General features: G+C 40.2%; 1 protein-coding gene across 1 annotated transcript in view; it reads left to right on the top strand.

The window, feature by feature from the left end:
• The window catches only part of LOC308198431 (uncharacterized protein), a 115,619-nt gene that overhangs the window by 30,536 nt on the left and 58,111 nt on the right, over positions 1–26,972 (top strand). The window contains exon 5 of the mRNA XM_080600813.1: positions 703–26,559. The gene's annotated coding sequence lies outside the window, so the exon portion shown is untranslated. The remainder of the gene's footprint in view (positions 1–702; positions 26,560–26,972) is intronic.

The raw sequence follows: 26,972 nt of genomic DNA, 5'->3' as shown, positions 1-26,972 counted from the left end.
TCTAGCATACATTCAAGCACTTGCCTGATGATAACATAGGTCTCTGTAGATGTGAGCTGGTCCCCAACTATTGCCTTTATTGCTACATGTCCAGCTCATTAGCTTGCTCTTGTTGTTGAAAGAAAGTTGGACCCCATTAATACCTGTTTATGTCTGTCCATTCCATAGGAATAGGAAACATGCTTCTACTTTCCATGCTCTGTTGTGTTGTGTAGGCACTGCTTGGGCATTCATCTGTTGACTATACAAGCCAGGCTTTTTCCCTTGCATCTGCATCACTAGAAAATCTGGTAAATATAATGACTCCCCAAGACTTCACATCATTATCTATTTTTAGAACTTGAGACATTGCTGCTGGGGTACTTTATAAAGTAAAACAAAAGTTAAATATGCAATGCAATATTTTTTGGGCTTCCTGACTCCATGTTGTGGATTATTTAATGTTTCTCCCACTGCAGTGCCTACACACTTTCATGGTACAGGAGATGTTCTACTTCAACACAGAAAGATAGCCATCACTAGAAAGAATTTGTCATCTAAATAGACAAGGAAATATAAGTGGCAGATCTCAGGACCTGGGTTCCTGCCTGTTTCTCACTTAGGTTCTTCCCTATTAATAATATATCTGATCTGGATCCACTATATTTTCCTGATAGGGGCACTTGGTGTCTTCTACCCAAGTGCTTGTTTTCATTACACTAGGAACTCCATGTCCCTGAGACATTTATCCTTCTCCAAAGTTGGTTGAAATGGGTGAAAAAATCTGCTGAGACACATGAAGTGACTACGTTGATACCATTTCCTTGGAAGACCAGGCTAAGCGACATGGAGGAAATCACTATTTTAATCCTTGCTTTTCTGGTGGGTAATGTAAGCAAAGTGAAATTCAGTAAATACTCTGAAAGGATTAAAAAAAGATAAAAAGATAAAAAGAAAGAAAAGATAAAGAAACCCAGCTTGTTCTGTGAATTCTCATGTTACTGGGATGTTTATAAATATATATATGTGTGTGTTTTATTGTTCAAAAAAGTATCTGGTGGCTTCAGATTAGATTATATATACCTGTTAGGAATAAAGCAGAAGGGGATTCTAAGAAAAAGACCAAAGGCATAACCCATAAATCAGTAAGTGAAACAAAAATGGAACCTGCTGCTGATGGAATTTCCATTGATTTATTTGAATGGCCCCAGTATGAATAATAACTTAATCTGTCTGAAGACTCTCTCCCCACAGCACACTGATTTACAGCAGCCATCCATCTCTCTTCATAATTAGCAGACTCTGACAGTATTTATTCTTCTCTGCCCACCTTCATTACCATTAAAATTTAGACTTCTTCCCTGCTCTGGAGCAGCCAGTGTTCATGTTGCCTGGCACACTGGGATTACTCAGCTGCTTGATTTGTGGAGGTGTTTTCTTATATCCCACCTCCTTTGCTCTGGCAGTTGGAGTCTGCTGCTTTCAGGAAGAAACTTTTCTAGGAAAGCAAATGAAATAAGCACAGCTTTAGTACCGTCTGGCAAAAGCAATAGTAATGTAATGCTAAAAGTCAAGATATGGAGCAACCAAGTCTCATCTGCCCCTTCAAATGCTTGATGGGGGCAAAGGGGCAAAGGGAACCAAGCTGACCAAATGATCAGTTAATGGAGGAAGTCTGGCTCCTCTGTTACAGCTGATTTTCCTCAACCTCAGGTTCATTTCCAGTCTAAAACTTACTGAGTGCACGTTGCTTACTACAGCACAGAAGTAGATGCCATATTTACTTGAAGAATGAAAGCACAACGAAGATCTGTTCTTTAAATTTCGAAATATTTCTTAAATAGCTGAATATAAGATCAGAACATGATTTTCTTTGTCGGCATATTTATATTGACGACATGGCATGGAATCACCAGATAATTTGATCCTAGAGTTGATTTGAAAAAGAGAAATCAAATACAAAGTAATCCAGCAACTGCTTCTTCTTGGACAGACTACCTTTCCAGAATGCTAGATGGGTCTGAGGTTTCATATTCAGCCTAATTATGTGCATATTGCTTATTAATATGGTAAATTAAGAGATGGTGTTAAGCATTTAATTGACACGTAATGCTAATGTAAAATTAATTAAATAACAATTGGAAGAAGTATTTATGTCACCAGTCTTGGTTATTAACTGAAATTTAATTAAGTAGCTCATGGCAACATGTGAACAAATCTCTGAACAGGCTTGCTGAAGTTACATATAGAACCTCATGTTTTAACTATTTATATATTTATTTATTGTCCAAAGCTACCTCTCTCTGTCTGCGGAATGCCACTGGTTGATCATGGGCAGTAGATGGGCTTGATTTTAGTTGCTCAGATCATTCTCAGTAAAACATTTTGCCCGTATTCTTTTCCTTTGTAGGGACTATTGGAAGGTGAGAGGGTGAGCAAAGGAGGTGTGCCTGAGGATACACACTAAATCCATACAAAAATGAAAACTGTGGTCTCCTCACAAGAATTTTGTAAGTCAGAAGGACCAAAGTCAAATACATCATTTATTGCAAATTCTTCTTTCTGCATGAATGACTGTGTCCATTTTCTGGATACAGAGACAGAACAGAGAGGAGAAAATGAAGTGCCTGTCTCACCCTGTGAGCACGCAGCTGACATGATGATGAAATTTCACTTTCTGTTCCGTGATTGTCCACCTTAATCACAGGCCCATACACCCCAGCTTCATTGAGAAGCTGATTGCTCATGAATGTCACCCAGCCCCAAGTCTCCTACAGCACATATCACATGTGCTTATTTAGATAAACAAATATTGCTGAGAGCAGCACAATGAAGGAAATCTCATTTGCACAGCTTTGTGACTCGTGGCTGAGCCTGCTGGTGTCTCGGAAAGGACTTGTTTATCTAGCAGCATTTTTGCCATTGAGGATACCCCTATGCTCTTCTCTTTTCATAGCTGCAGGTTTTCATGGAACTTGAGGGTGGCCATTTGAGAGCCCTACTCCTCTGTCAAATTTGGATGAAGTCAACTGGTACTTTCAGAATTTATTCTGGTAGGGAGACCCCCTACCAGATCTATGGGCCTTCAGACTGATAACAGGAATCCATAAACACTATTGTTTTTTAGACAGAAGAGGCTATAATGATCCCTTGCAGGCAAACAGAGACGTATCAAAAGAGCAAGTCTAATTTTGTTCATCCTTTCTCAGGTAACCATCCCACAGTCTTTTTGATTACTCTGACTATAGCAAATGCCATCATGACCCTCAAAACACAGCATGTCTGCAGCACAGTTCATAGACAAGTTTTTATAGGTCCAAATATGTCCACTGGCTTGTCGAATCCTTGATCACATGAATGATTTCAGTATCACTGCTCCTTATCTTTGTATCTGAGCTAGTTTGACATTCCAGGTCCTCTCTTAAACATCCCTTAGATCCCTTACTTCATTATTCTGCCATATTTCTTTCTTTAGTTGTGTTTACCAGGAGAATTGAAGCAGAAGATGAACCACTTGCTGACTTTTGGTTGTAGCATGAGACCGCATATTCTTCACAAGGGAACTCACAAAAAAGCTATTAAGGAGTAGTTTATATCAATGGTCAAAGTCCTTTATAGTACCACCTCTGAAAATCTCTTCATTCAATTGCCCTGTCAGGCAGCAATAACTGCCTCTACTGATTTGTGGCAAAGCCTACAGAAAGAATAAGAACTTAACTCTCCTTTGGTTTGTGTGAAGAGAATTTCTAAATGGCTGCAGGGTACACCTTGTCTTGTGGATGTGTTATTTTACCCAGCAGGAACTGCAGAAAAGCTGTGTGTGTAAAGAAAGGCCCCTCCTTGAAAATTGCTCTCCACAAGCACGGTTCTTACAACAGTAGACAAAAAGGACTAGGGGAGGACAGACCTTCATGGTGACATGCAGACCAGCAGAAAGGAGTAGTGGTAAATGCAGGATACAGAGGGACACAGTGTGGCAACAACACACTGAAGTACCCACAGTCAGACGCTAGTCAGAAAGTCCCGGCAGCATCTGGGTCTAGATGGACAATGCCTTTGCCTTATGTTTGAATTCACTGGCTTTTTTTGCAGCTTCACTATTTCTTCAGTAATAAAGGAAAAAGATTAAAAGTTTTTTCTTATAGAACTCTTCAAAAAGTTAGCCAGAGTCTGTGAAAGCAGACTGAAAGTGTGGTGCACATTGTAAGGTGTAGAATAAAACCATATGTTCCTTTGTAGTAGACACAGAGGACGCTGTAGTCTGGTCTCTCAGGAACATTTATTTTTGTGTTCCCCTGTGTCAGGCACATCAGCAGGAGGAAGAAAAGAAAAGGAGATTCAGATGCAGAATTATGAATTCAGACATCTCAGATGTGGGAGGCCTTCAGATAATCCAGGTCTGGACCTTCCACTGTGTGAGTGCATAACCTCCACCAATCGGTCATGCTGTGTTGGCAACGCGTTTCATGTAGCCAGTCCTGAACAAAACCAGACACAACTACAGCATTTTGAATGCAGTTGTATGCTTCCCAGACAGCCATGGAGGGCACTAAAGAGACCTGCCTGAATTACTGTCACCCCAAAACGAGTCCCCCTTGGCACTGAATCTCACCACAACGCATGTTCAAGGTTGCAGCTATCATTTCAAAACTTTCCAGGGGAAAGGGCCAAATACCCTTACTTTAGAACAGTTTAAATTTTTGAATTGGTAGCCAGAGAGGAAAAAAGATCATTGCCCCTACAGCCCCACCAAAAATGTACAATAGGAGAGTTATTTCAATTCTAAAAAAAATTTAAAAAAGCAGTCAGAAGTAAACATTTAATAAAAGAGTTTATGATAGTCTGATATTTCAGTGTTTGATTTTTTTTTTCTTTAGACATACTTTGAAGATTTATATTAAGAGAAATTTCAAAAATCAGCTTGCATTGACATGGAACATAGAAACTCTTCACGAAAAAAAGCTACTGAAATGCTTTGACTTTTTGTATATTGCAAAGAATAACAATGCAAAAACCTACAAAACCTGAATATTCTTTCAGTCCATGCAAATGTGTTTTTTTTTCCCCCCACCAGAATCCCCTTTACCTTGCTGTCTCTCTGTAGTGAGTAAGCTGTACCACTAACCTCTCCCAAAGTCACTATAGAAGCTGCTTGATTAATGCAAAGTGAAGATGAGGTAAAGACCTTCTCCACAGATAACACTTCCTCTGACAGCAACAGTGTCCCTTCTTTTATTCAGGCACAGAAACCTTTTGTACTTTTGGAAAAAAAGGAAATATATTAATTTTAGATAACTGTATTCAAGCTCATTTACAGTTTAACAGCCAGTGGCTGTTAATGGCCATTAATGGCCATCGTTTGCTTCTCGTGCTCATACCTCCTGACACTGGCTTACAGAATCCTCATGTTTGTCAAAATTGTTCATCTGCCCCAGCCAGCTCCAAAATATATCCAAGAGCATGAAGTGAAGCTCAGTTATTCTTTAACTACTGCCTGTCCCTGTGCATTCAGGGTTCTGTCACAAATGCACTCCTATAAATATGAAATTCAGAAATTCATGTACTAAAGCACATTTTGCTAGAAACAGGCTTGCTTCCAGCTGAGAATGAGCTCATGGGAGTTTGAAGCATCCTATGCATTTCAGCATATTCTGTCATTTGTTAATTATTTGAAGCTCAAACTTTGCTGCTACATTGGTGAGTAGACTTTTCCTAAATTACCAGCATTATCCCTTGCTTAGCCATGTCTTGGCCACAAGTCATTTCTTAACCATTTTGAAATGAGAGGTTTAGAATATTGTGTGGGAGTTGATAGAAATAATGACTGTGAACAGTTGGGCGATCAGATAGAGTTCTTCAAAGTATTAAAATTCAATGTATTCAATTATAACAAGGCAGTGAAGATGTTTCTAGTTTTCTTGTCCAGTCTGAAGTACCAAGAGTACTGAAAGACAAGGGAGTTTGTGCTGAGTAAGAGTATGACAAAGCATGAAGGAAATATTCATCCAATCTCTGGAATATCTTTTGAGAATTTTCAGTTGTTTTCTTAAGTCTGTCCAAAGTATTTTTAACCAAGCTAATTTTCCTTCTCAAGTGAGGGTCACAACAAAGAATGAAGAAAGAGAAAGGTGGTTTGTGTGAAAGACAAAGAAGACAATTCCAACAAGGAATATCAGGGGAAAATGCAGAAAATGACACCCTTCTCCAATGCAAATGATTCAGTACAAGGCATTGAACTGCACATTGCTGGAGGATGGAAGATTCCTTGAAGGAACTATTATCACATATCCTCTCCTTTAGAAATCTGCTTTTGATCTGAGGCAAGGAGGCAGGATATAGGACTACATAGACTTTTTGTTCATCATGTGCAGCAATTTTCTGTTTCAGTTGCTCTTCAACAGATTGGGTTATTTAGAAGCAGAGTGAGGAAGGGGAGAAAAACATTAATGCTGCACAATATAGTTTTTCAGAATTGAAAAAAAGGAAAAAAACCAGAAAAACAGCTCTATTCGTGCATTCACTTTTTAAAATAGCAGGTTAGGGAATGGATTTGAAAGACAGATATTGGTTTAAGGAGAAAGCCAAGTCATTAATTTGACTCATTTAGTTACAAAAACTAAATATCTACATATTCTACGTTACACTGGGAAGAAATTTTTGCATTGAACAGAATTCTCCAACTTGTTGCTAACCCTGATGCCCAACCATGTAATCCTGAAATTGGTCTGTATACTTCTCATACCCTTGGTTCATCACAAGCTCCAATCTGCATATTTGAAATGTGAGGCAGTCTCTTCTTTTTGCATCTGCTGCATCTGCACAAAAAAACTCAAGGCTTCCTTCACAGGAGCAATCTGTAGCCTTTGGCTTAGAAGGGTCACAAATGGGCATATAACAAATGAGTGCACCAATATTACCATATTACTTTTCAAGGCCATCACAAGAGGTGCCAGGCAGAAATGAGCCCCCTAAGAAAGATTGTGTGAGTTATTGCTAAAGCTACTGCGTCTGAGAAGAGCAGAGCTATTATAGCACAGAGGAAAATAACAGTTCAATGGTCAAAATATTCAGGGAGGCAGAAAGGATAATTTATAGGATGAGCAGGACTCTCCCTACTCTTCTTTAAAGGATTGCATATTCCCTCCACAGGGGCAGCAGGTGACATCTCACATGTGGGTCATCCGGTGAGAAGTACAACCAGAGAACAACCTTGCACTGTCTGCAACTGGGTCAGAAATTCAGGTGCTCTGATCTTTCCTCCAGCTTTCTTGTATTTCCTATGTAAAGGAAGCCACTTCATAATGCACAAATTGTTTCTGCAATGGTTTTTAGTTTTGATTTCAAACCTGAAAAGGTTTGGAAAGCTTTGAGCTGCCATTAAATAGGAGAGAGGGTTGAGAAAAGTGAAAATAGTGAGAGAAAGAGGAGAAACCACCCGTCATATGAAACCTATTCTAGTATTTTACTTTGAGTTATTTTACTTTTTTTATTTCACGATGAGAACCATAAAACTGTAAGATGGAAACTTGAAATCCCATTTGTCTCCTAGATAAATCCAGCTCTGCTACAGTGGCTGATCTAGCAGATAATTAAGTGGTTATGATAGTCTTGATAGTCTCCTCAACTCTTATTTTTTGTCCTATGATCTCCCTCCCACAGTATTGGAAAGATTTGAGCTTTTCTGTCTTTAAATCGAAGCATGGAGGCTGCATTTCTGCTTGAAACATTAAATATACACAAGATCTAGATGCGTTTTCAATCTTAGATGCTACTTTAGCCAATCTAGGTACTTTTCCTCTCAACATTTCATGCCACAGTTACTAAATAATATCTTAGAAACAGAGTTGCCGGAGGGGTTTTATGCACAAATTGGGCAGTGAAGAAACAGAGGAAAAATTAAGTCATTTCTCTACAGAGACAGAGGTGGGCATGCTGGAACTGTTTAGATCCTGATGCAATGGCCTTATATTCTGATATTTTGTAAGATTTGCTTCTTGAGAAATATTTGCTGCATCTGCAAAGGTGGAGTTTACATTCTCCTCTTTGCAGGGGCCAATGAAAGGTTTGTTATTCCCCAAAGGCAGCCTCTGAGGGATTGCACAGTGCTGAATTTCTGCCTCCATTTCAGCACTTTGATTTTCTTCGGGGATGTGGCTCCTGATTTCCATCTGCACAACATGGAAACTGCTCCCCAGGGTGGCAGGCAGGTTTTGCTCAGCAAGCAGGACAGTTATGAGGTGCCAAGCATGGCCCCAGGAGTTGTGCATGCCACGAGGCTCCTAGCAGTTGGAGAGAAATGAGACAAACAGTATGCTTTTGTTTTTAAAGGAAATATGTTGCTGTCTCTGCTGAGAAGCTGATTTTTTTTTATTTTTTTATTTTTATTTTAAAGCCATCAGCAACTGTTGTTTGTAACCATATGCTGAACAGTCCCTGCACACTGTGTTACTCCTCCTCTCTGATGTTTCCTGGTGAAGCTGCCGTTGTGCTTCCCAGCCCTCATTGCTGGCCAGGAACTCATCCCTTGCTTTTATGACTAGTGCACTGAGAACTTCACAGATCGCAAAAAAATGGTGTACCTCCAGAATTTCATAGATGGCTGCACTGTGGTTCAAACAAACTCTTCCTTTTTCCTTTTCTCACCAACTTTTTGGTCAGAATTATAAGAAGGCAGAGAAGAGAACATAGTCCTATTACAGCAAAAGTGATGGCAGTTTAAGGTGGAGTCTTCTTCCTCCACAAAGTGAACTTTCCACTTTTTTTTTTTAATATATATATATATTCTATCTGAAGGCAAATATTCCTTCAAATATTACATAGATTATTAAGGGTTTTGTTGTGCCCTGTTCATGCTTCTACTCCCTGTATGTATCCTTAGCTGACAGGAAACTGAGAGGTTCCCTCCCTCTACACATTGGTTTGCCGTCCTCTAACTGCAGCCATCCAAATGAGTAAGGAACACATTTACAGTGTCCCCCTCAAGCCAGCTGTGCATGGCACTGTGCAACCCCTCCTCACAGCCCTGCTTAGTCACACTGAGTGAATACCTTGGCTGTGGGGGAAATAGCTGCACTGCAGAGCCCCGTTCCTGTGGACTGCAGCCATGCCTGGTACTAATAATTGCTAAAGGTGTTTCGTCCCTGACAATCTGCCTGCAACAGCAACAACACAGAGACTGGAAATACTCTGTGGGGTCCAGAGTTCACAGCTTGTTTTTCATACCAGACGCTCCTCTAGAAGGCTTTGCTGGCACAAGCTCTACAGGTTTACCTGTAAATCCTACTCAATAGGTCAGAGAGAGAGAGAATCCAGGCTGAATTAAGGACTTTCACTTTGGCTGGCAAGGACTTTGAGAAGTCATCTAATTGGTAGTGTGCTCAAAGGCTGATCAGCTTAGCTTGAGCCATGTTTAATAGATGGGGACTTTGTTTCTAAAACCTAACTGAAATTGTGGCTCCACAGCTCTGTATCCCAAAGCCTCACTGTCCTCACCACCGAGAAAAACTCTTCCAAAGCTCAGTCTTACTGTTTCAACATCGCTGTCCTCTGCTACCTCGCATCCCCTGAAATCTATTAACTCTGTCTCCAGAAAGTTCTTGTCTCCTGTAGGTCCTGCGTCACATCTGTCGCCTTGTAGAAAGCCTTGTAGAAATGTATCACATGCCCCGAAACATCTGAAATGGCTTCAAACATCTATGTCTATATAACTGAACTGAGCCCTGAAATCATGCTTGTCACAATCTAAGCCAAAAATCTTTTGTTCTTTATGCAACATTTATTTATTTGAAGATTTTTGCGACTCCCTTCACTTCTAGTTTGACTTGGAAAACTCTCTTCTTTGAGATTTTCCACGGAGCGTATATTTTCCAGACCACCGATTGTTCTTTTGATCTCATTTGCTGTTTCTTCACTCAGTTCATGTTTTTTTTTTTTTCCTTTTAAATACATTGTTCCAGACCGGCTGTTGCACACTATCCTTTGCTAGTTCACTCTAGAAAGGAAGGATTATCCAGTATTTTTGTCTTTCTTGTGACCTTTCCCTTATATATTTATCTCAAAATAAAGTTTACTTTCCTATATAACATTATCAGATTTAGTTTTGTGATCCTTCCTAACCTGCAGATCCTATTGTGACTGCTCCTAAAAAAGGCAGAATTTTTCTATGACTTTGAATTATTTTTCCCCCTCTATTCCTCCACTAATTTCAAGACCATTTTGACAGTGATCCATTCCTCCAAAGTGCTAGCAGCCCCTTCCAGCCTGATATCACTCTGCAAATTTAATAAGTAGCACAACTACTTGTTCATCCAGGTCATTAATATAGAATTGAATGTGACTGGACTGATGCTTGACCCAAAGAGCTACTTTTTCAAAGAGTTTTGCACCTCTCAATAGTTCCACTTAGATCACACCTCAGCAGCTTCCTATGCAATTATTTTATTATAATTTATATTATTTTATTATAATTCACAATATTTACTGAGAGTAAGTTGTAAATCTTCCCAAGGCTGAATTCCAGAGAAACTCTCCCAAAACGTTGTACTAATCAAACCAAAATTAAGGAAAGACAGCCTATTCTTGCTAACTTACAAGACAGCGGGTAACATTTTGCATGCCTCAGAGGGATGCAAAATGATCCATACCATTCTCCAACGTTTGTTCTGAGGAAAAGAAGTGGCTTTTGGTCTTAGTGCTTTTCCCACATTCCCAGAATGAAGGAAGACAGTGGGGCTGGGTCATGCATCATTGTCAATTTACTGGTCTCAACCTCTAAAAAAATGAGAATTTTGTGTGTTTTTAGGGCACACCCAGCTGCCTCAAACTACATACTGTTCTTCAGATATTGAGGGATTATTATTATTATTATTATTTTCTGTGCTTGAAAAGCTGCATTTTTGAGGAAAGTCTCCTAGCATGAGTACTGAATTTCTATTTTGGCCACAGTATTTCATCTCAAAGTAATGTATGGCTTTGGAAACTAAACTTTACTGCAGGTCTCCTGCTTATTTTTCCCCCTTCCTACCCAAAAACTTTACAAGAAAAATCTCTTTACGCTCAAATAAATACTAATCAGTAATAACAATGTTTTGAGCATCTGTTGATTGGCACCCATTTGGAAAAAAATAAAATCTATTTGTTTTGCCCAGTGGATTGTTCAGGAACTGCACTCCAAGCTCAACAAGGCTCTTTCTGCTGTTTGTTGCAGCAATCACACAAATTGAATTGAATTTGACCTTTGTTTACTTGCATGGCAGGATCCCCTGCGTCTCTGCTGTATTTCACACAGTGGGAGGTCAGCGTGGACTTTTCCAAGGTCAATCTTGCTGCTGAAGACCAATGGCTCTCCTGCTGGGAGGTGTCACAAGGCATCCAGACAAGTTTGTAGCAGTGCAAACTTGTCAACTGCTGAGGAGGCTCCAGCATTTTAAGTGCATTTGACCGGTGAAGACCCTCCCTGCCTCAAATTCATTTACTTCTTTGCAGGGGGTAATGAGGAGAGAGAGGCTGAGACAGATGGAAGTGAAAGAATCTGTGAAATTGTCAATCCTCCTATCAAAAAGGCAACAGGAGTGTAAAATATGTCCTGGAAATACATATCAGTGGACTTAACCTGCAGTCTCAGATCTCAGCTCAACAGTCTGCTAGGGAAATTGGGATCTGACCTGAATTAATCTCCTATGCAGAGGAAAAGGCAATGTGAGGGACCTGGGGCTTGTCTTTGCACTCTCTGGAGTCTACTGCTGGTGAACATAACGGGAGGATAAAAACGTTGCAGTTCATTAGAGATCAGTTTCAAAATAGATGCAAAAATATTGCTGGTACTGGTACATTGAGAAAAGGGGATGAAGAATGAGGGATGGTGAAAATGGGCCACCCGGAAGGGCTCTCACTGGGGAACATGCACGAGCGTGGGGCAGCACGTGAGGAGCTGGCAGCCGTAGAGCTATCTGGAAGCAGCAGAGCTGCATAAGAGTAGCATTATGCTAGAATCAACAATCTCTGCCTTGTGACTTATTGGTGGTAATTAGTTTCACCAATCAGCCTCTTAATTAATGCAGCTATTCTGGTCATGGGCAAGTTTAGATGTCTCTGCATTGACCTCCACTGCACAGCAGACAAATTGAGCACACTGATCAGCTATGCTCCTGATTGAGTTTGTACTTATCAGAAGTGTAAGGGTAAATGGAGGCAGGGGACAATGTGGAGCTTTTCCAATGTTTCCAGCAGAAAGGCCAAGGCTTGAATGCAGGTTCTCACATGCTGGCTCAGCTTTGTAAGAGCCCCTGTGTTCTCCAAAATGAGACTGCATGAGTATAGCAGGTTCTTCCTAGATCACAATGAGATGAGTTGGATTCTTACGTGGAGTGGCAGGAATATTTGAGATAAACACACAGAACAGTGGAGAAGTGAAAGACCTGTGTGTCTAGGGATAACTTTGCCAGAGAACCATCTAAATTCTGTGTTAAGGACATCACAGTATGTTTCAATTCAGCATAGCAGTAACTAGTGGATTTTTTTTTTGCTATTATTGTTATTATTTGCTCCACTGCACTTATTTTTTTTTTTTGCATACTTTCATTCTTTCATTTTAGGTTGTTTTATGGCCTTAGTAAAATACTTTATCACATATTTAATTTCAAGCACATCCTCTGGATGCCCAACAACCTTAAAAGCATTTAAAGCTCATGTTCAAAGTTAAGTGGGTGCTTAACTGAATAGAGATAGACTCGCACGTGCACATGTTCAGCAAGAGTGTGACTGCTGTGCCAAAGCAAGACATACAGAAGTGAGAATAACGGTATAAATTTTTAGGTTTTGGTTCAATAAGCGTTGTTGCCCTGACTGCAAAGGAATTTACCAGGAGTTGGCTTTGATCTTAGGAATTTGTTAGACATGTCCAGTCTCAGGCAGGAAGAGGTTCCCCCCTTGCTGCCCCTGTGGCCAGGTCTGGCTCACCTGCCTTGCTCTGTGCAGCTCTGCACCAGCCCATGGCTCCCTGGGGCTTGAGATTCAGTGGATGATCCACTGAGTTTGGCTCATGTGCTCATGAAGTGGGGAAGGTCGCAATGTCACCCTGACGCTGATGGTGTCATGACATTAAAGAGGGCATCCTCTTAGTCTTTTAAATCTGTTAAAAAAAAAAAAAAAAAAAAACAAGAAAACTTGTTAGAAAGCGATCCCTATACACCTTAGGTTTTCCACTCTCATATGGCATGATGTAGGAGGGTCCATATTTTGGCAGACACATAGGAAGTTTATTTAAGGCCCAGATCTGCCTCTTTGGGAAAGGGAACAGTTGAGTAACCCCAAATAGGCATAGCATCCTGAATTTGAAATCAAGCAGGGACTAATTGACTCCAGCTGTTATGGCTTTGCCTCAGGGCCCTGCAGTGAACTGCAGCCTGGGTGGGTAAATCTGCTCCCCGGGTGAACACAGCTCTGGCACTGGAGGAGCCTTTTTCTAAAATAAAGGTCTCATTTGAAGCTTTATTCAATAAGTGGTTGAAATATGTCTGTATTTAATGATGGTGAAAATTGAAGGTGTCCGTTAAAGCAGTTGTAATTGTGTTTGGTGCTGAGACAATGAACGTTGTTAAGATTCAATTTGCTCTACCTCTTTTTCCCCCCTTCCAATAATAAATGGTTAATTACCAGTTTCAAATGCCCAGTGAAATTCTCTAGCTTACAGAAATCGCAGTGATCACCATATTGCCAGAAAGAAGTGAGACCCCCTTTTTTTACCAGATGAGAATATTTATTCTTCTACAGTAAAATGCTAAGCAATCTCCTGACTTGGACCATTAAGACCCAGCCTTTCCCCTCTTTGATGGAAGGAGTGGGATCTGGCAGAACCGTGCCCATCTGCTGGGTGTTATGAACACAGGCTCCCTGTAGTGCAGCCACATCTTCTGTGCTGGTGGCTGTGTGATAGCTTCTCCTCTGCATCCAGGGGGACCTGGCAGGATAAAGGCTCAGCACCAGACCTGCTCCGTCCCCATGAGGAGGTGGAGCTCCCTACCAAGGTTAGCATTTCGAGCCCTCATCTGAGCTGAGTCAGAGCAGGATTTTCTTTCTAGACATTCCCATTGCCAAAAGATCCTGAATCCTACAACCCAAAGTGATTCAACCCCAGCCTGATCCAGACTTGCTGGACTTTGGCCCCATGGGTGATGGGACTGAGATGTGCCCTTTTCTCTGAGTGCTGATCCCTGCCTTACAGAAGTGGGGTATTTTTGGAAGTCATTACAGAACCACCATTCATTTCTTATTGCCTGTGTTTAAAGTGTTCATTGTATCTTGAGGGAACCTTAACCTTGAAATTTTCACAGCTTGGACGAGAAGCTGACAAGCAAGCCACCTGCACATGTTTGTTGACTAGAGTATACATTTTGGTCCCAATTAATGTGAGCATCGCAGTTAGGATTTCTTTGTTTATTTATTTATTAGGGATGCTGAAAAGGATTGGATTGGTACAACCAGGGACAGGATATCAGTGTTGTGCTCCCACTGCCGCTACATTATTCAACAAGATTTTCTGCAAACAGCAGTAGCTGATTCTCTGAGCTGAAGACATTGTAAGCACAAAAACAATAGCATCTTGCCATGTAAATGACAAGTGCATTATAAATAGACGTCAGTACCCATCTATCGTGTTTTACTATACGCCACTCCAAAACTCCAGATGCTTTAAAAATACGGATAAAGAGTGTAATGGTTTTCAAAAATGTAGAAGTCTGAGGAGACAAGAGGATAGAAAAAACACAGCACTACTTCCATTTCACAGCCTGCTCCTCAGGCTCCACATTTCCTCAAGTAAGTAATCTGAAGACTGGATTTATTACCCAAGATAACCTCAAATTTAGCAGCCTTCTCACTGCAGGACAAGGAAAGGGAAGGACTTGCGCTGGTCACCTGGAAAATCTGTGGCGGAGTCAGGGTAGACTCTGATCTGCTGAGCTCTGCCCTTTACTGCACAAAACTATTTGTGTACAAAAGGCATTTGCATCTTTTCTCTGTCCCTTCCAAGTCCTGCTAACAAAATGATTTCAATTACACCTTCTTCCTTGCAGCTGAAAAAGAAACAAAACCAGAGCAACCTCGTTCCCCTTAGAAATATTTCCCCTGCTTCCAGAAATGCTGACAAACAGCATTCAGTTCTAACAGCTTTGGAAAGATACATACACAGGATGTGGGTCATCGAGCTGTGTGTGTTGGAGGCTGTGCTTGGTGTTTTTTAACAAGACAGACCACAGCTTATCAAGTGTCGGTCTTGGGAGTTGCTGGTAACAATGAACACCAGGGTTACTCACTTCCTCTCAGTCTTTTTCTCATTTCTTTCATCCCTTGAACCACCCATCTACCTATTTCTTGTTCAGCTGAGTATTTGATATACCAGAATTTCTGTAATTGGCCCATATATAGGAAGCAAGGGATGTTTCTCTTAGAGAATAAATTTGACTTGCAGTTCCTTTTCGTAATTAAAACCCCTAAAGAGCCCTACCGTGTAAGCAAAATGCATTTTCTCATAACTTTCTAGAGCCTCCTTGCACTACAGTCTCCATTCTGTCTCAACACCTGTCTGTAAAGTAGAATGCTTCCATGAGCATTTATTCATTACCAAAATGATAGCTGAAAAGCAAAACCAGAGGTATCATTACAATCCTGATAGCAGAGTATGGGAGCTGTCTGCAGTCTAATGGCTCCTGAAATTGATTGAGTGCAATAATGATGTTGCAGCCCCTTTCTTGAGTACCATGTTGTGGGCACTTACTGATGACTATACAAGTATTCATCAATACACCATGACCCAGTCCTGATGAAGGATTAGAGTTCGCACAAGTGAGAAAGTGAAAGCATAAATGGAGGATTATCTGCTTAGATTTTGCTCCTAATCTTCAGAAAGTGTCTTGCATTGGACTTGCAGCCAGCCAGTAGGGAGTGAGAAAGTTATCCAACATTTTTCTTTAATCAAATATTACTATTATAAGTTATTATCTGTGCTATAATGTTGCCTAGAAACCTCTAACAATGCTGTGTCCTGAGTAAAAAATACTTTTATATTCCAAAGTCAGAAGAAGTTTTGGTCCTAAAGAGCTGCCAGCCTAAAGAGACCAGATACGAAAACATATTATGAAGGTTCTCTTTGTGGAGGAGAATTGAGGCCCAGGAGCCCAAATGTCACACATCAGATGCTGGGGCAGAGCTGAGAGCAGAACCTGTTTCTTCACATTTTAGATGACTGCTGAGTGCATATTTCAATGCAGCAGGGAGAACATATTTATGCATGCTGCCACCCACCAATGCTAGATCCTAACTCCATTTGCTATTGTGGACTGGAGCTGCCTTGTTTAACCTTATTTTAGGTGTATTAGAATTTCCTCTCTTCCATATCTGCAGATGCAGTCAAGTCCTCCCAATCCTAAACAGCATGCATACTAATCTTCTTACTGCCTTTCTTTAGATACCATAGCACAGTCCTGTTTTTGCCATAGGAGACAGTTTGAAAACAGCATGTAGCAACCAGAACCCCTTCCCCCTCAGGCCTGAGCCAGAGCTGATGGAACTTACAGATATTTTTATATTAATACTGATACTCTTTGGATTAAGCTATATATTGTTTCCATTTCTGTGCTCTTTGCTGTCAGTGTTACTCTGTCAAACAGGTGGAAATATAGGGTTTTGAAAAATGGTTAGTTCTTAGAGAAATAAATTAACGTATGAAGCCCACGTTATCAGTTTGGAGAGTGGGAGGAAGTATTTAAAGATGTGAAGACATTGACTAACAAATCAGCCCTTCCCTCTGGGCTGGTGTCGTTGAGGTCCAGATGGTACCTGAGCAGCTCAGATGCTGGAGCCACAGACTCTCAGTTCAAACAGACCATTCATCATGGTGCAGAGTGGGGACTGGCTGCACAGAGGAGGGTGTCTATAACCTTGTTGCTACAGCTGCTTCCTGATGAAGCCTGCTATGTGCCCGCTGCTTCGGTAAAGGTTAACTCATGCTGGGGAGTTTTAATCGTCTATTATCTACCCAGAGGGAACTAACTACCTTAAATAGACCAAGGCTAAAAGCTTCATTTTCTGGCCTTTTTTGGAGTGTTTTTGAGAGAAATTCATATGTTAGTCAAACTATGGATTAAATAATAATAATTTAAAAAAAAAAACACACAAAAAAACACAAAAACACACAACATAATGTCAGCAATATGTTCGCTTGAGAAGGAGACCCTAGGTCATATGGATCCACCAGCAATGAATCTAAATAAAGTCAGGGAGAATATCGCTGACTACTACACTTCAATTATTATTGTAGTGATTGATAATGTGGTCGGTCAGATAATGTGATGACATGTGTGGTCCAAAGGTCAGTGGCACAGCTGGTGAGATGGAAAACCACACTGTTGTGATGTGATGGGCTGATGCCTCATGGCCTCATATGCAGCTCCTGTAAATCAAGATTGATTTGGATTACAGTGCTCGGATCCTGTCCTGTTCTGCATGTGCCAGCTCTGCAGGATTTATCTGCAGTTTGTCCAACTTCAACCTTTTCAAGAAGGGTTGCTAACTTTTACTGACATGGACATTTCAGTTTGTTGGTTCAGGTAACTTCATTTATGTTTGAGTCTTTCCCTTAGTTTTCAATTGAATTTTAATTTCAGAAAAGAAATAGAATGGATTTATCTATTTCTGTCAGTAAAATAGTAACATAAAACAGCCTTTTGTAAGGATGTGACCAGCTTTACTCACTTCAGAGGAATAAAATGTGATTTAATAAGTGATTTGGGGAGAGGGAGGGTGTACTGAGATTGCTTGTGGTTCACTTACTGGGGTGTCACGAGCAGAGCAGGAAGAGCTGGAGGACCTGACTTGAATGCTGGATAGCCTATAATGATGAAGGAAACAATGCGGTATATTAGAACATAACTGCTGCTAAAGACACCTTTCAGCACTGATGAACTTCTGTTTTATTCCAACAGTTAAGCACACTCACAATTACAGATTTAGTCAGTGACTGAAAAGCATAAATTTGGAGTAGTGAGCATAAAACTTAATGGAAGATCAGGAAAGAGGTATTACTGTTGAAAGAAAATACAGGAACTCTATTCTCTTCTATTCCCATAGGCATGGCTATCATATCCAAGTGTTACCCATGTGTTTGGGCTGCAGGAATGATTTTAATCCTAACTGAGAAGAAAAGCAAAAAGAGTCATGGGTTTTCTTGAAACTGCTGAATGCAGTGTAGAGCAAAACACTTAGAAAAAAATGAAAGGCTGGAAACTTTTACCAAAGTAGCAACTGTAATTAACACCTTCTTATTAATTATATCATAGTCAGTAACAGGGATATGAAGTAAGATTTATCCCAGAATTTTGATCTGTCTTGGTAAAATGTCTGGATGTGCCACCTGCATTTACACTACACAGCAAAGCCTCTTTTGTTTCTCAAATTTCCCCTCCATATGTTTTGAGACCTCATATGTTTGGGGCAAGATTCTTATGGTACTAAATTATTCAGGCTGAAATCACATAAAAGTAGAAGATTAGGCAGTTTTAAAGGCAACTAGAAATCTGAATTTCATCTTTATTTATTATCAAATAGGGAACAAATTTGAAGCTGCTTTACTGCTTTGTCCTATAAATATTGACTGAAGTATTGCTGTACAAGGAACCATGTAAATTATTACTCAGCCCTCTAATGACAGAAAGGAAGAATCTTTCATTTATTTCATTGTATTGCCAGTGTCTTAGAAGTCATCCATTCTAGGAAGAAGAGACATCTTACAGGTAATTTACTGTATTTGTGCCTTCTGTTCTGTGGGCTATAAGTGTCAGCTACTACCCTCAGTCTTCATTTCTCTTAAATTATTCCATCCTCTTTCTTTGAGGTGCTCTTCAGTGTAATCATTATATCAGTTTGGCTCCCTGCAGAAAGCTTGAATGGTATCACTTGCAATAAAGGCCTTGGTTGTCTCCTTTGCCTAAGGGTCTTTTCTATTCCTGGAACTGAAAGGAGAAGCCAGGAGGAGATTTGCTGCTGCTGTATCTCTCCACAGTGAACTGAGATCTATTTGTACTCTCAAGCAGGAAAGAGGCAGTGTGATATGGGGCGTTGGTCATCACACACATTTGCTGGACATGGAAGCAGGCTGATGGTAGAAAGACACAATTACTGAATTTGGGCTGTAGAGGATTCTCTTTCTGTCATGTTGAGTAGTACATCTTTGCACCCATTCATACACTGGGTTCCCTGGGACTAAAAATTCTAAAATCTGACATCAACGTCGGATCAGGAAAAAAGCCTTAGCTTCCTTGCTAAGATATTGTGGATGTCCTTGTTAATGTAGTGTTCATCAATTGGGTAGTGACATCTGTTAAAAAACTGGGCATAAAACCACATGCAAGCTTGTGGCAGTAGATCATCACGGACCTGTTCATTATAAGCCAAAGAAGAATATTTTGGTGGAAACAAGAAAACGATATCCACGCCTGCTTAAGTGTCTGCCGCTTGCAGTGCTTAATTGCTGTATATTGTACTGACATTCAGCATTTTAGGTATTGAAAATATAAAGGTCATGAAATGATGGTCCTCCATACCCTGAAACACAGACACCTTTGGGGGAAACCTGGCAGCTGTTTGAAACAATATAGTGGCACTGAATGAGAAGAGAGGGATAAAAGTTCTCTCTCCTCAATGAAAATTACAGGCAGGATTTTGAGCAGTTAGAAAATAGCAATGGATCTAGCTGGAATTGGTCATTCCATAGAAAAATTCAACACTTACAGGAAAAGAAGGCCCAGGCCTTCCCAATGATAATAGACATGAGAGAATCTCTGTGCTATCTTCAATTAAAGCACTGAGAACCTTTGGCCCAAGAGACAAAAATCTTATTCATGGACAGATTCTCAAGTGAGTGTGTGAAACCCAGCTGAAAGGCCATGGACATCTCCCCTCAGTGAACCTGTCAGCAGGACAGATGGACCAAGTTCACTTTAGGTTAAGAAAAGAAAAAATAAAACTGACCCCTCAAGCTCTTTTCATGGACGGATGTTATGTCATGACTGAGTGCTCAAAAACGTGCTATGTGTTTGCCCGTAGATAAAGGTCTTTCTCTCTCAAAGCTGTGAATTCAGAAACAAAATATGTGTGATGTTTTTGACAGTCCACAGCAAAGTGGGCATGTATCCTTCCTGGCCAGGCAGAGCCAGTGTTGTGCTTTTCAGTAGTTAGAAGCCTGAGGGAAAAGATGCTCTTCAAGGTAGCCATTTGGTCCCGTGGGAACTACCGTTTTGGCAGTGCTGGCCACTGACTACTATGAGAAAGATCCTGCCCCTCACAGAGTGCTGTCAGTTTTCTTCTCCTTTGAACAGGAAATAAGCCACAATACTGCATTATACAGATCAGGCTGGGGGATCTTCTGCTCAAGGCTCTCACTTTAACTCTTCTGTACCATGTTCTTCATGTTAAAAAGAGAAGCTAATAGTCATATTGTACAGAACAGCAATATGTTCTAAGGCTGAACAAGGATAAAATGCCAGGATAAAATTCCAGGACAGATTTGCATGCCAGTGCATTGCCTGTGCATAAGAGTCTAAGGTGATTGTGCATGATTGTTACCTAATCCCATGCTTTAACAAACCTATCCTTTATTTTGCATTAGAGTCCTAGTAGTCAGAAAATATTGTTAACAAAAACCTTCTCATGAAGTCTTCACCCAGGGAGTCCTTCCCATCCTGAAAAACTGCATATAATGAAGGGATTCAGCTGGCTTAGAAGAAAGTCAGATCAAAAAGCATACAGAATGATCCCTTTCAGAAACTAGAGACCCTGGGGTCATGGTTTGGAGTGAGGAGATTCGGGCTCCTGCAGTGCAATTAACAGGCTTCTCCTCTCTTTCCTCTGCTGTGAGGAAAACAGTGAGCAAGGGAGCACAGGAGCAAAATACCCTGCATGTTCCTTCTGGATGGAGGGGTAGATGGTGAAGTGCTTCTTATTGAGAACAGACTTTGGTGGGTAGTGCATTTGGTTTAGGGAGCAGAAGAGGTGCAGCTTTTAGCTAAAGGCTTGTGTTCTCTTCTGCTCTGAAGGCCAAAGGGGATTGTCCCTGCTGACAAGGGAAAAGGGGAATGTTGCCTTGGCAAAGACAAGAAAAAGAGGAAAACACACACACACAGAAACACCTGTGTTTATGTGTAACTTGGGCGTGAGGTATTTGCCTCCTCTGTTCTTATTTGTTTATTTATTATACTTTTCTTTTGGGAATACAATAATCTGTTCTGTTCTGTTCTATTCTATTCTATTCTGCTTTGCTCTGCTGTATCTCTTTATGCCATGGTTACCCCTGGAGTTGTTCTGCTCCATCCAGCATTAAATTTATTTCATGCTCTGACAAAGCTCAGAGGCTCAATTTACAGTAGAATTACAGAGGGGTATGACATACCCCACCCCAGCTCATGGCACTCTTTGTCCCTCCCACTTAGCAGCTTCTCATCCTGTCCTTTCCTCCACAGAAAGGTGCAATATTTGTGTGTTTAATTGAACTCCATGGGTGTGGATCCCTGGAGCTTGAACTCACAGTTAAAGCAGTGCTTTGTTCTCAAGAGTTGTCAGAGTGAGATCAAGCCATGATGCAGCAAGAAGGTTCATGATGGCACCTTAACAGGAGAAAACAAGGTAGCCCTAAGCTGTGTTTCAGGGAATAAAAGGTCTGAAACAACCAGGGAAAAATCTACCAAATAAGATGAAAGGGAGAAGATATTCTGCAGAACATCGCAAAGGAAAAAAAAAAAAGAAAAAAAAAAAAAAGCTGTGATGTGCTAGGCTATAAAACACAAAAATAACAATGAAAGTAGTAGGTTTGGAGAATGATATTGGTCTCTCAGGCCTGTATTTGATCTTTGGTTTTGATTTCCAGTAGGGCACTGCCACAGCCCTCTAGCCATGTAACAGCCAGGACAGACCACCCTTCCCATATCATCTACTGCTATGGTGTGTTTGCCTCATGCAGCCCCTGAACTAGCTGCAGCCCCTGTAGCACATACAGAGTGTAGGTACTGGCTGAGCTTCAGAAAGGGGAGTTCTGCTTTTGACCATAGATGAGACAGTCGATTCCTCCTTCCCCTTCCAGTGCCTGCAGGGTGGTCTCAGTGTCTCTGTTCAGCATCCCCTGGCCTTCTTTTTCCAGGGCTAGATCATGTACGAGTAATGAAGACAAACCTCTCTGTTTCTTTCCCTGCTCTCTATGTTTCATTTATTGCATATTCCAAATTCATTTTTTGCTCCCATAATTTCCATGGGATTTCAATGCTCCTGTCATTAGCTGAGCTGGCACCTGCCCAGATCTGACACTTCGAAATTCGCTCTCTGCTGTGATTGTGCAGTGCAATTTTAAGAGACATTGTGCTTGTTCATGGTATCTCTTCAAGGGTGGTGTCACATCTCACAGACATTGCCAAAAGGAAGCCTTTAACACAACAGCCAGCCTCTTTGGCTGAAGACCTAAACTCTGGTCATTCTTTTCATGGCATCCTCTGAATCCAGCCCACCAGCTCTCTCAGACACATCTGAGGTTGCTCACTGTCCACCCATATCTAGGGCTTGTAGCACTGCTCCAAAAACTTCCTCCAGTGGGAAGCATATCTCAGCAAATAACAAATACCTCATCTTTTCTCATGCTGCCCTGTGTTGTCTTTTATATTAATTTATCTCTCCTCAGCCATTTTGCCTGTTATTCATTTAACAGCCTGCAAAGGAGAGCATTTAAACAGCTTTTCTCTGAGCAAGTAAGGAAATGAGAGCAGAACCAGGAGCACCCTGCAAAGACAAAAAATTGATTAATTTCAGCCAACTTTAATTAAAAAGTATTCCCTCTTTAGTTCATTATGTGTTTTATGAGAAGTGGATGTGGTTATCTGAAATCAAGCAAGGGATGGTGTTTCTGTCATCTCATCAATACAGGGTATATCAGGTCTGGAAAGCTTGACAACATTAGCAAATAATTGGATACAGAAGCACACCCAAACCAGACACAAATGGGAAACACATTTAAATTAATATGTGAATTTACTCCAGTGTATCATGTATCATGATATACCATCTTTTGTATTACATGCTATCTCTCTTCCTGTTGATTGCATTTTAGTTTTATTGTAATGCTCTGTGCGGAAAAGAGAATTATTCTGAAGTAAGGTATGGCAGTTGTTTGAAAGGTCTGAAACAGACAAGCACTCAGATGTATTATTTTCAAAGCACTAAAGCATTCAGCTTGTGACCTCTGAAAGAAATCTCTCTCCCCCTCTGTCTCCTCTCTCTCTTTCTCTTTTCCTTCTCTCTCTCTTTTTTATTTTTATTTTTATTTTTATTTTTTTTAAAGCTAAGGAAGTGCTGAGTCTTCTATTCCTTTGGTGATCAGGAGTTTTTAAAATGGCTCACGTTGTTGCTCAGATACCAGGTACTCTATATCAACAGTAATTGCTGAAAGTTTGACCATGTTTAGGAGAGGATAATAATATATCTGCTCTCCTTCTTTAGCAAATGTATCTGTACAAGCTGATGCTGTAAGTAACTTGTTTATGAGACTAAATCCTCAGTCTCTCTGCTGAAGTTGCATCTGTCCTTGCACAGCTCTAATATTCCCATTGCAAAGGCCTGCAGGAACTTGTCTCAAAGATAAGGATCCAGTATGCTTATAGATGTGCAACAAAAGACAAAAAAAACTTTTTTGAACCTGTAAGTTTTCTATCTGTTTGGCAAAGTGGATGCAACAGGTGGATGACAGACACAAAACAGGACAGGATGGAAGGGGGCAGCAAAAAAAATATGATCACCAGGGGAGCAGGAGTCATACGGATCACTGCCTGTTTATTCTCCCCAGATTCTCTAAATATGTCTTTCTGGAACATACATAGAAAACTACAAATCTCTGCTTTTATAGGTTTGAATCTCAGCTGCGAATTGAATAATTTACAGTGCTGAACAGTGAAATGGTACAAAGCTCTTTCAGCACGAAGGTAAATGCAAGTCTCGTATGAGATAGATGCTTTGCAAAGGAAGGGTGGTAGGTAAGTCAAGATATGTAAGCCAGAGACAGAATAACCTCAACAGTGATGTGCTTAAGCTTCACTGAATAAACAACAGAATGATTTAATATCCTTCCCCATAAGCTTTACAAATATTGCTGCACTGTCTGAATGTATTTCATGCTAGCAAGCTAACAGGGTGTCAGGAATGGAAGCAAGAGCTCCATGACTCCCTTCTGCTGTGCTCCCCAGCTAAATGCAGGGACAGTAAATTTCATGGCACCTTTAATCTTTGTCTCAAATGTAAATAACATCTCATGGGCTTTACAAAAAATAAAAGGTAAAGCCCTTGACTTCTTGCAGTTTTAATTTCAGTGCTGATGCCTGCTGATGAATCAAATCCACAGCTCCCAATTTTAATCATTTAACTGGTTCAATAACTGTCTTATCCTTTGCTTTTATAGTTAAATCAGTTTTTAGGAGAGAAAATGTTTGTCAGTGAATCGTACTCATGGTGGCCTACCCCTTTTTAGAGCCAGTTGCCAAAACTACTTTGAACTTTTGTAGAAATCCAAAGGGCAGGCATTACCAACCAGAACCAGTGAGAGGTTGATATGTTGCCACTGTGGTACCACAGAGAAGACCACTATGGACAGTCATATCTCTCTTGTTTACAATGAGTGGTTCATATCAGTATCTTTGTAAATAAAGCACAAATGTATGAAGTAATTTCAGACTATACTCATACAAAGGTAAAATGCTTAGAGATTCCTTAGACCTAGGCTGGAAATCCTTTCCCAGGAGCAATGTCCATAATTTTGGGTTCCATAAAAGGACCCCAGCGCTGGACAATGCACCTGTGTCTTGGGCAACACCGTGATGGCCATGAAGTTGCGCTGGGATCTGCTTCATAAGAAACTGGCATGTACTTTACTGATTTCCCCTTCCTATACTGTGGACTTTGTGGACTTTGGCCTTTTCCTAAAAGTCTGAAGTCTGTCATGAGATACCAGGGAGTGTTTCATCAAGAGATGCCTGAAAAACATGATCAGTGCACTAATTTTTTTAATTTTTTATTTATTTTTTTTTTTGCGGGGGATTGGAATTGATGACCTACCTTATAGAGGGACAAAGTGAACTAGAATCAGAATACAGAGATTTGGCCCTGTACCTTCTAAAATAAGATAAGTCAGTCATTTCATGCCTGAAGGAGGTCAAGAAAACAGAATAAGATTTAAAAGTGCTCATTTTGGTTGTTGTTTTTGCTGCCAGCTATTTAAAGGTTTTGTACCTTATTTATTTATTTATTTTTTCAGTTGCAAAATAAAAAGTTTCCCTTTAAAACTTCAACTTCCCCTGGAAATCTTTCTGATATTCCTTTCTTTTGGGAGAAAGAGATTGAAATAATTTTAATCATTTATTTATTTTCTTCTGAACTAAATGCAATATAGAGATTTATCTCGAAGGTTGTCTGTCCTGGTCTCTCCAAATTTTTGCAGACTAGCAAAAAAACCAACAACAAACAAACAAACAAACAAGATAACCAACTTTGTGACTTTGTCATGCTGGCAAAGTTTTAAAAAGTTATACAGTGGTGAAAGGAAAAAAAAATCCATAGAAAAGAACAGTAGAATGAAAACACAAGACAGTCTCAAAGTTCACCTTGCCAAACAAGTGACTTTGAAAATCAAGATGTAGCTTTTCCAGGACTAAGGAGAAAAATTGAATTCTACCACTGGAAATTATTATTTTTTTGTGTGTGTGTGAATTCTTCTGTACATGCCAGTACATACAAGTATGATGTCAGAATTTGGGTCATAATGCTTTTCCTACTGGAACAACCTTTTCTGAAGTGAGTCCTGCAGTGGCTTCAGTGGCATTCTCCAGCCCCCTATTATATCCGCACTTGGAAACAGACCACTGTAACAAATATACACATTCCCAGAAAAATCCCCAAGAGTTATATATACACATTAAACATTTGAGCAGCATTATTTGCTTTTAAATGAAGATGGATTTTAACTTGCTGTTTCCAATTAGAATAATAATAAACATTTCCCCTAATGATAAAACAGGCAATAGTGTTAAAATGGAAATGCAAAAACTTTTTCTGTTGGTACAATATAAGTTACAGTATCATTAAATATATAATCAGCCATTTATTGCCTGTGTTATTTTTGAGGCATTTAAATGAAAAGTTGATTTGTCTCTTATTAGACCTCAATAAATGTTCCTTTAATAGTCATAGGGTGTTTTAATACTTTACAGAATCATTCTCATTAAATTGAATACAAGGCATTGGACTTAAATAAAAGAGAAATGATAAAACTCAATTAATCAGGATAATAAAAACTTTTCTTTGTGTTGTCTGAATTGTGCTGAAATGGATCTGTCTTTTATGCTGCCTTACAGAGGCCAAAGTAGCTTAATCACTTTAGGGCTTGATTATGCCTTCATGAGTCAGCTGTGAGACTGTGGCCATAAAAAGATGTAATTCTCCAGAGAAACTTGAGGAAGGATTTTGCTGCTGCATTGGTGGACTTTCCCCTGAAACCATGGCCAGGTAAGAAAAACATAATCTGACTTCTGCATTATGGCAGTCTTTCTCCTGTATGAGGAGCAGGCAGAGAATGAAGAAGGCTTTAGTACAAAACCTTGTCCTTCCCTATTGATTTTCTGCACCTCTTATGGTTTACTTCTGCACCCACTGCCAACATGGACACCAAAAAAACGTGTCTCAGACTCTTCATGAGAGGTGAAAGGTCTGCCTTAAAATGTATGGATCTTGGAAAAGTCTTGGAAACCATCACTTGCAAGCAGTGGTAGGTAAAATTGCAGAGAAGATACAGCTTAGGGGTTTGGGTGCTGTTAAAGCTGTCTGAGCAGGAACAGTCCAAAAACAGTAAGACAGTTTCTCCTCTGTTAAAATATTAAGAGAAGTATTTAAAGGAGGTCAAGAAAAAATGGACAAGATTC

This window comes from Anser brachyrhynchus (assembly GCF_964034855.1).
Source record: "Anser brachyrhynchus genome assembly, chromosome: 7".
In the NCBI taxonomy this organism is placed as follows: domain Eukaryota; kingdom Metazoa; phylum Chordata; class Aves; order Anseriformes; family Anatidae; genus Anser; species Anser brachyrhynchus.
This window is presented reverse-complemented; position numbering and strand designations above follow the sequence as displayed.